Source organism: Oncorhynchus nerka, linkage group LG3, assembly GCF_034236695.1.
Source record: "Oncorhynchus nerka isolate Pitt River linkage group LG3, Oner_Uvic_2.0, whole genome shotgun sequence".
In the NCBI taxonomy this organism is placed as follows: domain Eukaryota; kingdom Metazoa; phylum Chordata; class Actinopteri; order Salmoniformes; family Salmonidae; genus Oncorhynchus; species Oncorhynchus nerka.
This window is the reverse complement of record NC_088398.1, coordinates 25,519,882-25,532,447: the sequence shown is the minus strand read 5'-3', so window position 1 is coordinate 25,532,447 and position 12,566 is coordinate 25,519,882.

The following is a 12,566-nucleotide window of genomic DNA, read 5'->3' as shown; positions in this document are numbered from 1 at the left end:
GTTTTAGGTTTACTTTCCGTGGCAGGTCCAGCACTTGTCTCACTCTCGCATCGTGTTTTTCTTTTGTGGACCCCCAGATGATGATGTCATCCATCATAGTCTCCACTCCTGGAATGTGCTTGAAGATCATGTGGATTGTCTCATGGTAGACCTCTGGCACTGAGAGAATCCCATATGGTGGACAAAGAAATCTGTACCTGCCCTCAGGTGTGTTGAATGTGCATAGCCTTGAGCTTGCATCACCTAGCTTCATTTGCCAGAATCCTGATGAGCCATCAAGTTTACTGAACCACTTTGCTCCAGCAAACTGCGACATTATCTCTTCTCTGGTTGGCAACTTGAAATGCTCTCTCTTGAATGCTTTGTTGAGATCTCTCAGGTCTAGACATATCCTGAGATCTCTGTTCTTTTTCACCAAAATAACCAGTGAACTCACCCAGTCTGTAGGTTCATCCATTTTTGTGATGACGTCCATCTTTTCCATGCGTCCGAGTTCCTCTTTGAGCTTTTTCCTCAGAGCAAATGGAACTTTTCTGCATGCATGCACAACAGGAGTAATTTTGTCATCAGTACATATTTTGTGTTTTCCTGGTAAACATCCAAGACCCTCGAACACATCCTCATACTCAGCCAGTTGTGATTCTTGGTCATTTTCAGTCTGTGATGTCACTACATACACTCTTTTCAACAAATTTAGCTTTTCACATGCATTGATTCCTAGAATAGGCTGTACGCTCTTTTCCACAATCAGCAGCTGTGCTCTGTTTTCCTTTGTGCTGTAAAGTTACTATGCAGCTACCTGTTGACTGGTACGTTCTCCCCAGTATAACCAGTAACCTTAATTTTCACCGGGTGTATTTTGCTCTTCACCTTCAGTGTTTTGTCGTCATCCAGCGATAACAGGTTTACCTGTGCTCCAGTATCAAGCTTGAATAGTACTATCGTTTCATTCACAGTCAATGGCACAATCCATTCAGCATTTACTGCAATGCATATTTCCACAGAATCAACAAAGAATTATTCCATCTCCTCGACTGTGTGAACCTTTTTCTTTGTAGCCTCAGCTTTGCAGCATTTTGAGAAATGATTATTTTTCCCACAGTTGTTACACGATTTGCCATATGCAGGGCATTTTTTTTGGGCTTGTGGATAAATCCACATTTTCCACATGTAATGTTATGATTTCTCTCTTTTGCTTGTTTTTGTTTTGTAAGGCGTTGTGTGTATTGCTCCTCTCTTTCTATTGCATACACTGACGTCTCTTCCCTGCACAGCTCTTTAGCTTGTGCTCTGGTGGTTTCAGCTGCTCGACACATATTCACTGCCTTATCCAAAGTTAAATCTTTCTCACGCAGCAATCTCCCCTTTAGTCCATTATCAAGTATGCCACAGACTATCCTGTCTTTCACTAGTGAGTCTTTCAGATTTTCAAATTCACACGTTTTGCTCAGTGTGTTCAGCTCAGCCAAACACTGGTCAAAACTGATCATGTGAGAAAAACGTGTACCTCTGAAACGTGACGTTCTGGCTTGGTACAAAGTACTCCTCAAATTTAGCCATTAGCACCGTCAATGTCAAGTTTGCCTCATCTTGCTGAAAGCTATTGTAAATGTCCAATGCATCCTCTCCAATAACATGCAGAAAAATGGAAGCTTTCAATTTGTCATCATCTCCCCCTGCACCACTGGCTGCTAGGTAGATATTGAATCTCTGCTTGAAACGTTTCCAATTGTCAGCTAAATTGCCTGTTAACTGCATAGGAGTAGGAGGACTAAACCTATCCATGACGGAGAACAGGAACAGTGTCAATTTCTCTTACTTCAGTATGCTGTTCATCAACTTGCTCGTCAACAGATTCCAATGCAGCCTCGCTCTCGCTGCTGTCACTCTTGCTGCTGCGGCTCGTTACCCTCGCTCTTGCAAGCTAGCATCTTCAACTACTCATGTCACTTGACTTGTAGTAGAATGTTCCATTTTCGTCGTGGAAATTTGCAGAGTTACTCCTTTCTTTTCTCTGTCTCGTCATAGCGACTACCAATCTGACACCAAGTTATGTTTTTTCCTTATACAATGACAAACTGGGGCGTAGGTTTAACTACTTTTAATGAACATATACTTCAGCTAGAAAACTCCATGTTTAGCCATGCAAGGCATTCTTTAACCCTCCGCCACCCGCATAGCCTGCTGGGTAACGTAGTCTAAATATTATTAACACATAACAACACAACATCCAGTTCCTTATGTCTGAAACACAGGCTTCTAGTGAGGGCAATTTTGGGGCTTCACCATGTTTCATTGAAATGTTCAGCTGTGTGTCATCCGCAGGGAAAGTTTACATTTATGTTTTCGAATGACATCCCCAAGAGGTAAAATACAGTATATAGTGAAAACAATAGTGGTCCTAAAACGGAACCTTAGGGAACACCAACATTTACAGTTGATTTGTCAGAGGACAAACTATTCACAGAGACAAACTGATATATTTTTGACAGATAAGATCTAAACCAGGCCAGAACTTGTCCGTGTAGACCAATTTGGGTTTCCAATCTCTTCAAAAGAATGTGGTGATCGATGGTATCAAAAGCAGCACTAAGGTCTAGGAGCACGAGGACAGATGCAGAGCCTCGGTCTGACGCCATTAAAAGGTCATTTACCACCTCCACAAGTGCAGTCTCAGTGATATGATGGGGTCTAAAACCAGACTGAAGCATTACGTATACATTGTTTGTCTTCAGGAAGGAAGTCAGTTGCAACAGCTTTTCCTACAATTTTTGAGAGTAATGGAAGATTCGATAAAGGCCGATCGTTTTTTATATTTTCTGGGTCAAGGTTTGGCTTTTTCAAGAGAGGCTTTATTACTGCCACTTTTAGTGAGTTTGGCATCTTGGGTATTGTGCAAGGTTAAATTGAGTTCCTGAGTTGGTGGTTAACTGATTTTTGTCCTCTGACGTACTTGGGTAGGCAGAGGGAGTCTGGAAGGGCATCAAGGAATCTTTGGGTTGTCTGAGAATTTATAGCATGACTTTTGATACTCCTTGGTTGGGGTCTGAGCAGATTATTTATTGCGATTGCAAACGTAATAAAATGGTGGTCCGATAGTCCAGGATTATGAGGAAAAACATTAAGGTCCAGAGTACGACCTTGACAGTGAGTAGGTCCAGAGACATGTTGGACAAAACCCACTGAGTCGATGATGGCTCCGAAAGCCTTTTGGAGTAGGTCTGTGGACTTTTCCATGTGAATATTAAAATCCCCAAAGTTAGAATATTATCTGCTATGACTACAAGGTCCGATAGGAATTCAGGGAACTCAGTGAGGAACGCTGTATATGGCCCAGGAGGCCTGTAAACAGTAGCTATAAAAAGTGATTGAGTAGGTTGCATAGATTTCACGACTAGAAGCTCAAAAGATGAAATTGAAATTTGCTATCGTAAATGTTAGCAACACCTCCGCCTTTGATGGATGCACGGGGGATATGGTCACTACTGTAACCAGGAGGTGAAGCCATGTTTCAGTCAGGCCAATCACATCAAGATTATGATCAGTGATTCGTTCATTGACTATAACTGCCTTTGAAGTGAGGGATCTAACATTAAGTAGCCCTATTTTGAGATGTGTCACAATCTCTTTCAATAATGGCAGGAATGGAGGAGGTCTTTATCCTAGTGAGATTGCTAAGGCGAACATCTCCATGTTAAGTTTTGCCCAACCTAGGTCGAGGCACAGACACGGTCTCAATGGGGATAGCTGAGTTGACTACACTGGCTGTGCTAGTGGCAGACTCCACTAAGCTGGCAGGCTGGCTAACAGCCTGCTGCCTGGCCTGCACCCTATTTCATTGTGGCTCTAGAGGAGTTAGAGCCCTGTCTGTGTTGGTAGATAAGATGAGAGCATCCCTCCAGCTAGGATGGAGTCCTTCACTCCTCAGCTAGGATGGAGTCCTGTTTGTCCTGTTTGTGGGTGAGTCCCAGAAAGAGGGCCAATTATCTACAAATTCTATTTGAGGGGCAGAAAACAGTTTTCAACCAGCGATTGAGTTGTGAGACATTGCTGTAGAGCTCATCACTCCCCCTAACTGGGAGGGGGCCAGAGACAATTACTCGATGCCGACACGTCGGTAGCCCTGCCCCCTGGTAAACAGTGCATGATCGCTGGATGATTCGTTTTAAGTCTAATACTGCAGGTAATGGAGTCGCCAATGACTAGGGTTTTAAATTTGTCAGAGCTAATGGTGGGAGACTTCGGCGTCTCAGAGCACGTAAAGGGAGGAGTTGAGACCAGAGAAGGCTCGGCCTCAGACTCCGACTCGCTGCTTAATGGGGAAAACCGGTTGAAAGTTTCTGTAGGCTGAATGAGTGACACCTGTTGAGCATTCCTACAGCATTTCCCTCCAGAAGCCATGAGAAAGTTGTCCGGCTTTATACTAACGTTACTCTCTGTTTTACTGGTGGCACAGACACTGGTTCATCCTTTCCTACACTGAAATTACCCTTGCCTAACGATTGTGTCTGAAGCTGGGCTTGTACCACAGCTATCCTCGCCTTAAGGCGATCGTTCTCCTGTATATTATGAGTACAGCGACTGCAATTAGAAGCCATCATGTTAATGTTACTACTTAGCTTCGGCTGTTGGAGGTCCTGACGAACCATGTCCAGATAAAGCGTCCGGAGTGAAAAAGTTCAATTTAAAAAAGTTGAGTGATGGAAAAACTTAAAATATAAACTTAATTTAAAAAGTAAAAACCGTAAAGTTGTCAGGTAGCAAAGTAAGGTTGGCAACAAAACGCACAGCAACACGTAAACAAGTCTGCAAGTTGAATGGTGAATGGGAAGAGCGCTTCAATTAGTCTACCATGAGAAGTAGGCCTAAAAATATTAGCTCATTTTAATCGTGGCTATCAAAAAAATGAACACGATTGCATTTGGAATTGTTGCACAATGATTAGGCTTACAAAAGCGCTGTCTGACAGATTGTCCACTCAAAGGCTCTGGATCTGTATGCTGTGCGCATGTGATTAATACGATTCACAAGGAATATACACAAGTGCCAATTTCATTACACTAAATTATGCAAATTAACCCATGGACGATAAGTATGACCAGACATTTATCTTTATCAGATATGCTACTGCGGCTGCTATACAGTTATAGGCATACAGAAGGAGGCAAATTCGTTAAATCTTTTTTTGTAAAGATAAGCATTATATTGTTAGATTATAGGCGTAAACCTGGTAGGCCTAAAACATTGTTCCTCAAGTTTAACTGTCAGAGTCAGTTGGAGTGCCAGTGTGCACTGCTTTCATATCATAGACATGCAGTATAACAGGCTAATGGCCACACCCACTAAACCTTCACAAAGGGTTTTCAACGGTATTAAGGTCATATCAAAAGTATATCAATCCATTGTTTATAGGGAAAATACGAGCAGGATATTATATCTAAGCAACCAGAACATTACAGTTGGAACTTCATTTGGCCAAGGAAAATGGCTCAACATAATGAAATAAAACACTTGCGAACTGGTTTTGAACAGGCTACAATATATTGCAGCAATTACCAATAAACGCTAGTGCCTACCGTACCCAACACATGGCAACAATAGGCTAATGATATTTATTTTACGACAGGCCTACTTAAAACCTATCCTAAACTAAATACAGAACACAAAATTCAAAAGACAGATTCAAACATAATTTAGCCAAAGAAAATGTCGCAGCAGAATGAAACAAGGCATGTTTTACAATAAATAGGCCTACAATAATAACCATGATATACAATAATAATAATAATGATAAAACAAATTATTATAAATACTAAGAAAAAATTATTCAGTTCCAAAAATGCATCCTACCTGAATAGTGAATTGCGCAGTAGCTTGCATTCGGCCATATGTGTGGTGTTAAGAAAGATTCTGTTAATGTCTTCTATCATGTAAATTACATAGAGTGCATGAATTGTGTTTATAAAAGGCCCATTTGTTCCTTACCCTGCTTAAAAAAATCCATGAAAATCCCCATGCATGGAAATCCTAAAAATGTGTGTGCTCAGATAGAATGTGATTATAGATTCATGCAACGCTTTACTAAATATATATATATTTTTTTATTGTCCTCCTGTCTAGCACCCCTAACTCACAGCGATGCACTCTTCCCACAGCTATGCAAAGGACCACATGTTATGTCAACATCAGCATCTCATTTCAATTTTTGTCCCAAACAGTTATGAGCTAATATAGCACTGGCTGGTAGGTTCAGATATAAGGTAACATGTGGTTAACTCTGGGTTTTCCAGAAAATAGTTGAAAACAGAAAGTCTGTGTAACTAAAGTTTAATCAAGCTCAAGTAAAACGGAATGTTCAAGTTGCACAATACTGCACAGAAGTGTTTCATATCCCTCCCTCCCTCGAATCCGCACAAATGCTACAGGGGTAAAAGTTACACTTTCAGTGAAAACGAATGGTTCAGCTACTTCAAAATTCCAACCGCAACGAAGACTTGGAAAGCTGAATGACAACATGTAATTACCTTCCTTTTAAGCCCTGTCAACTGCCATTTTATAACAATGTTAAGTGTTTCAAACATGGTTCTGAACGTTCTAACCCTGTCCGTGTCCCGACCTACAGTAAATCAGTTGTTGAACTCCTTTCAGGAAGTGGGTTCTAGAATGGTTTTAATCAACAACCGTGTGACCGAATGACCCATGACAGGCATAGCTAGTAACATCAGTCATTCAGCATACAGCATTAATCTTATCCCCCGTTTACTTTATTAACATCTGAAACCAAGTTTATTTTCAACACTTTCAAACGGGTTATTTAGACACCAGTTCAGTGAGTTCATTCAAAACAACACAGAAAAGTATCAAATGACAAGGGAGTTATTTAAAAACGACATGGATAAGTGTGGAATGGCATTTAACGTCATTTTAACAACAAACCCAGAGTGGTTTTTAACTCTTGCGCTTTTACTGTGAATCCTTCACTGTTTCAATCTGTTTTCTTTCATTTGGTGCCTAATGAACATGACATAGTATCCCTGAGTGGAATTCCATTCTGCAGGCATAATAATGAGTGTTTTTGCCTTGTGAGTGTTTGAAGCCGGTCCCCATTAAATATTGATAATGGCACATACAGGGGTCCAAACCCACTGCCTCAAGGCTGACTAGGGAAGTAGTTTTTTGTATGCAAATCTAGGTCTTTGGAAAACAACATTTTGACCATATGCAGGTATATGTTTCAAATTGTCATGAGTTTAGTCCCTCCACAAAAAAAGACGAGTGATGACTGAGTTGTGTCCAGTCTCTTGAGTTCATTCTGTAGAAAATAAATAGAACATACGCATTACTATGCATTATGACTGCTTTAGGGACCATTTCACCCCACAAAGAATACATGTCATGCCAACAATCCACTCTGTTGAAAGAAACAGTTAATACCAACTAGTCTAACATTAGCGTATCATCTGGACAAGCTGAAGCACAGGAATGTGAGGAGTGCTTCCAACGTACCTGCTGCAACCTTGCAGGGGCCTACAGCCCTGGGGGCTTGGCACAGGGCTGTCAAGGAGGGAGAGAGAGAGGGAGGGATGGGAGAGATGGGAAGAGGTAGATGGAAGTCAAGATGCCTGGCTGCCAGGGTGTGGAACTATTTATGTAATCCCACACCACCCCCTCTCCTTCCCCTCCACCCTCTCTCCCAAGGGTAACACAGACCTTCCCCTCTACCGTCTCTCCCTCAGTTCTGAGCCTGGCTTGCACCAGTTCAAACTCTGTCACCCCCTCTGAGGAGAGGGGAACACAGGGGCCTTATATTCGACCCTCGGCCCAGGGGCTGCATGACGGGACCACTGCCCACTGTTGTGCAGGGGCCTCCCTCCCCAGTCTTCCCTGAGCCATTTCCTGTACCAGCTTACCCAGCCTTTCCCGCATAATAGACCATTTCTTCAGTCCTGAGGCTTACTGTAGCATTTTCTCCTTCCTTGCATGCTGCCTGGGTGTGCCAGAACCTTCACAGATCGCGCCCATTTCACAATGGCTGCAGTCCCTCCCCGGAAACATATTGGGCTGTAAACCCCCAATCGCTGGTTAACACCACAGTGTCCCTGATATTCCACGATATGGTCAGTTAACAAGGGGTTAGAACTGGCTGTAATAGAGGAATTCAGGATTCTGTGAGGCTTCTCACTTAGCAGTAGAGGCAGGGGAAAGGAGTACGGAGCTGGCTGTCATCACAACTCTAGAATCACAAGCAATGGCTTAGCAGGGAGTGGAGAGGTATAGAGTGGATTCTGTGTGTGTGTGTGTGTGTGTGTGTGTGCGTGTGTTCTTTGTGGGTTCTGCGTGTGTTTGTTTGTGTGCATGTTAGTCGGCATGCATGCCTGTGTGTGTATAGGAGTAGTTGATGTAGGGGGAAGTGGAATCCCCTGATCACAAAACGTAAGGAACGTGGAGGCACTGCCATGGAATCCCATGTGTGTCATAAAGTGTCTCCTGGCTAATGCCTCCAGTTAGTTTTACGAGGGGCCTTTGGGGCCAAAAGACAAAGACGTGTTTTTATGTACTGGGTGGAGGGTGTAGGTGTGGGCTCTACCTGCAGGGAAAACTGGACCAATAATCCGGTAGATTTGTCAAGGGAGCCGTCTTTAGGTAATTGAATGGTTGTGAGGTGCCAAGGCATTTTGTTGTGTCTTGGCATATTATTTTCATCTTGGCATGTCTGACATGTAAATTGGAAAAGGTACATGCTTTTTCCTTTCTCCTCCCTCCATTCCTTCCATCTTGTTCACTTTTTAAGATTTCTTTCATTTCAGTGTCAGTCGAGGTAAGCAATCACAGCTCAAGCCGAGGCTGAGCAACATGTGTTTGGAGTTTGAAAATATTGACTCCGTTTCTGATTAAAAACAAAGTATGCTAATTCCCTTTGGGAGCTCTCCCATGATATTCATTTCCAGCGTACTGCACTGCTACAGATGACTATTACAGTGGTATGAGGTGTGTTCATCCCATGGATTTAACTGTCTCACTTTTGTCTGGGCTTTTCAGTTGACATTGAAGCTTGACTGATGAAATTATCATAGTAAATTATCAGGTTAGTGGCTGTGTTGAAAAATCATGGCGTTGTTTATTACAGTCTATGCTTCTCATCTTGAAGCTAACTGCTAGCTAGCATAACAGCTAACCCTGTCAATCTTAATGCCCTGTTCTGTTCACAGTTAAAGTGTAACAAGTGCTTACATGTGGGATAAGGGTCATTTTGCTAAGCATGTGTAGCCTATATTATTTATATATGTATAAGGTTGGCACCAGTGTTTGCCAGGCGTTTTCTGTCTTTGTGTGAATGTGTCTGTAAAGCAACCCAGACCTTCATCACCAGTGTTCCCCAGTACCATTCACACATCCACCCACACAATACAAAGCATCAACAAAGGAGTTTAAAGGAAATCTTTTGGATCGCGTGGGCACACCCTTATTCCCTTCTCTCAAACACTGTTCTATGAGAATTCATCTGAGCTAGAGGCTATACTTTCATGGTCTTTGTTCTTCCAAAACCTGCTTAACATTTATAGTCAACCTGGACTCAGGGGTAGACGTAACATAGTAAATGTCTGTCTCCCTCTATTTTATGATATGTTACATTTCATATGGTATGTATTAATTTGTGGATGTCCATCTATTTCATATGATATGTTACGAATAACAATTAATATGATATGTTACGAATTGCAAACATAGGGGGCTAGGAGGCTCTAGCGAAGAGTGAATTATAAATTGGACCTCTGTCCATGTCTTGAGGACGTTGGGAAATTCCTTCAAAACCAGCCACTAGGGGCAAAAGCAAGGGAGAACGACTGCCCCCTCTCGTTGAAGCCCCAGTAGTCCAAGGCCGACCGCAGCATTGCAGGTATTAGCAGAAAACAAGAACCCCCCCATTAAACTGAATTAATCCTTTTTCATCTTCATGGTCAATCTTCATGGGAAAAAATGTATAAAATCGAAGGCAATCATGGTACCAATAATGTATGTCCTTGAACCGATTATTTTAAAATAGCACACAGAGAAGTTATGAGGATAATTCAGTTGCTAATGGAAACCTGCAGTACCCTGGTTGGCATTCAACTTGAGTTACTTAAAAAACATCCAGTGATTTTGCAGATTTTGCAGAGAGCCACATCAATTTACAGAAATAAATGTTGATGAAAATAGTGTTAAAAAAAAAGTGATATACATTGAACTTTAGATTCACTTCTCCTTAATGCAACCGCTGTGTCAGATTTCAAAAAAGCTTTACGGAAAAAGCAAACCATGCAATAATCTGAGTATGGCGCTCAGAGCCCAAACAAGCCAAAAAGATATCCGCCATATTGTGCAGTCAACAGAAATCAGAAATAACATTATAAACATTCACTTACCTTTGCACTCCCAGGAATCCCAGTTCCACAATAAATGTTTGTTTTGTTCGATGATGTCCATCATTTATGTCCAAATAGCTCCTTTTGTTAGCGCCTTTGGTAAACAAATCCAAACTCACAAAGCGTGTTCACTAGGAGCAGACGAAATGTCAAAAAGTTCCGTTACAGTCCGTAGAAACATGTCAAACGAAGTATAGAATCAATCTTTAGGATATTTTTAACATACATCTTCAATAATATTCCAACCGGAGAATTCCTTTGTCTGTAGAAAAGCATTGGAACAGAGCTCACTCTCACGTGAACGAGCGTCACAAGGCATTCTGGCAGACCTCTGACTCCTTCCCCTCTCATTCACCCCCTCTTCACAGTAGAAACATCAAACAAGGTTCTAAAGACTGTTGAAGTCTAGTGGAAGCCGTAGGAAGTGCAACATAACCAATATCCCACTGTATCTTCAATAGGGAATGAGTTGAAAAACGACCAACCTCAGATTTCCCACTTCCTGATTGGATTTCTTTCCTTATTTGGCGCGTTTGATTTAGAAATACACCGGTTCCAACTCGCCCAACATGACTACAAATGATCTAATAAGTTATCTGTAAACCTGGTCCAAACATTTCAAACAACTTTCCTAATCCACTTTTAGGTATCCTAAAATAATTGATAAAATTTAAGACGGAATATTATACTATGTTCAATAGCGGATAATATCAAAGTGGAGCGGGCTCCAGGTCACGCGCACCAAACAAAAGAGTCCACTTGGCTTGACACTCAGACTGAACAACCCTACTTTTTAATTTCTCAAAGGAAAAACATCAACCAATTTCTAAAGACTGTTGACATCTAGTGAAAGCCATAGGAACTGCAACCAGGTGCCTCATAAATCTAGTTTCCCATAGAAACCTAATGGAAAACACAGTGACCTCAAATAAAAAAATCTTGATGGTTTGTCCTCTGGGTTTCGCCTGCCAAATAAGTTCTGTTCTACTCACAGACATTATTTTAACAGTTTTAGAAACTTTAGAGTGTTTTCCATCCAAGATTCTGGGCCTGAGTAGCAGGCAGTTTACTTTGGGCACGCAGTTTACTTTGGGCACCTTATTAACCCTTAAAGGAGAAGTGTACCCAAAATACAGAAACTGTGATTCCATACAAGTGATTCCATACATTGAAACTAGTTCAGTGGAGTTTGCCCTCTCCCCCTCTCCCCATCTCTCTCCCTGTAGTGCTGTACTGAAACAGCAGCAAAAACAGGACATGTGACATTGCTGGATGCTGCCCTTTCTCTGATCCATTGCCAGTGAATTCATGATTCTGATATCCACGAACTGTGGACAAATTCATCATTTTTAAAGCGTTCTAGGGAGTTTTCCCTAGCCACCATTTGATTGATTGATTCAAGTTTTTGGGAGAGGAGAAGGAGCTTGTGCAAAAGTTGATGGAGTTAGGCATATTGCAGGTCAAGTCAGTTACACAAAGTGGAAACAGAGATGGCAGCAAGAGCAAGCTAGTGTTCGGTCCCAGGCTGCACTTTATGCAGGAAATCAAGGGAAGAAGGTACCAAATTTCACTGTTTTCCAAAACAATATGTAAATACCCCCACAGCCAAACCTTGCATCGCTGTGTGTGCGTAGTAAGCACTTCAGCGACAATGCATATGATTGAGATATGTCATCTGAAATGATGGAGAAAGAAAAACGAAGGATACTAATAGATACGACCATTGCTGCTTTATTTCCGTGGACTGGATCTGGCGCAGTGCCAAAATGCAAAGGTACTCTACAGGTTAGCATATGTGCCCTATGTATTTATGACAAGGGGTGAGAGACAATATATATTATGTCACCTTACATTGCAGAATAGAGTATCCTAAAACCATTGTGATAAATAAACATAGGCTATATTGTGTTTTGGGCAAATGTGAAAACATAAGCCCACTAATGGTCCCGCTCATAGAGATTTATAAGCAATCATTCAATGATGTAAAGTTTAGCTACTTATTCATTAAATAACTGTCCGTTTTGCCCAGCTGGAACAGGGTTGTGTCACCAATTCATTTTTGGAATACGGACAATTGTTTCCAGGACACCAGAGTTTATGTGGGCAGCCAAATCCCTGTGGTCGCAAAAGCAACCTTACCTCTCCTCATCATCCTTACGT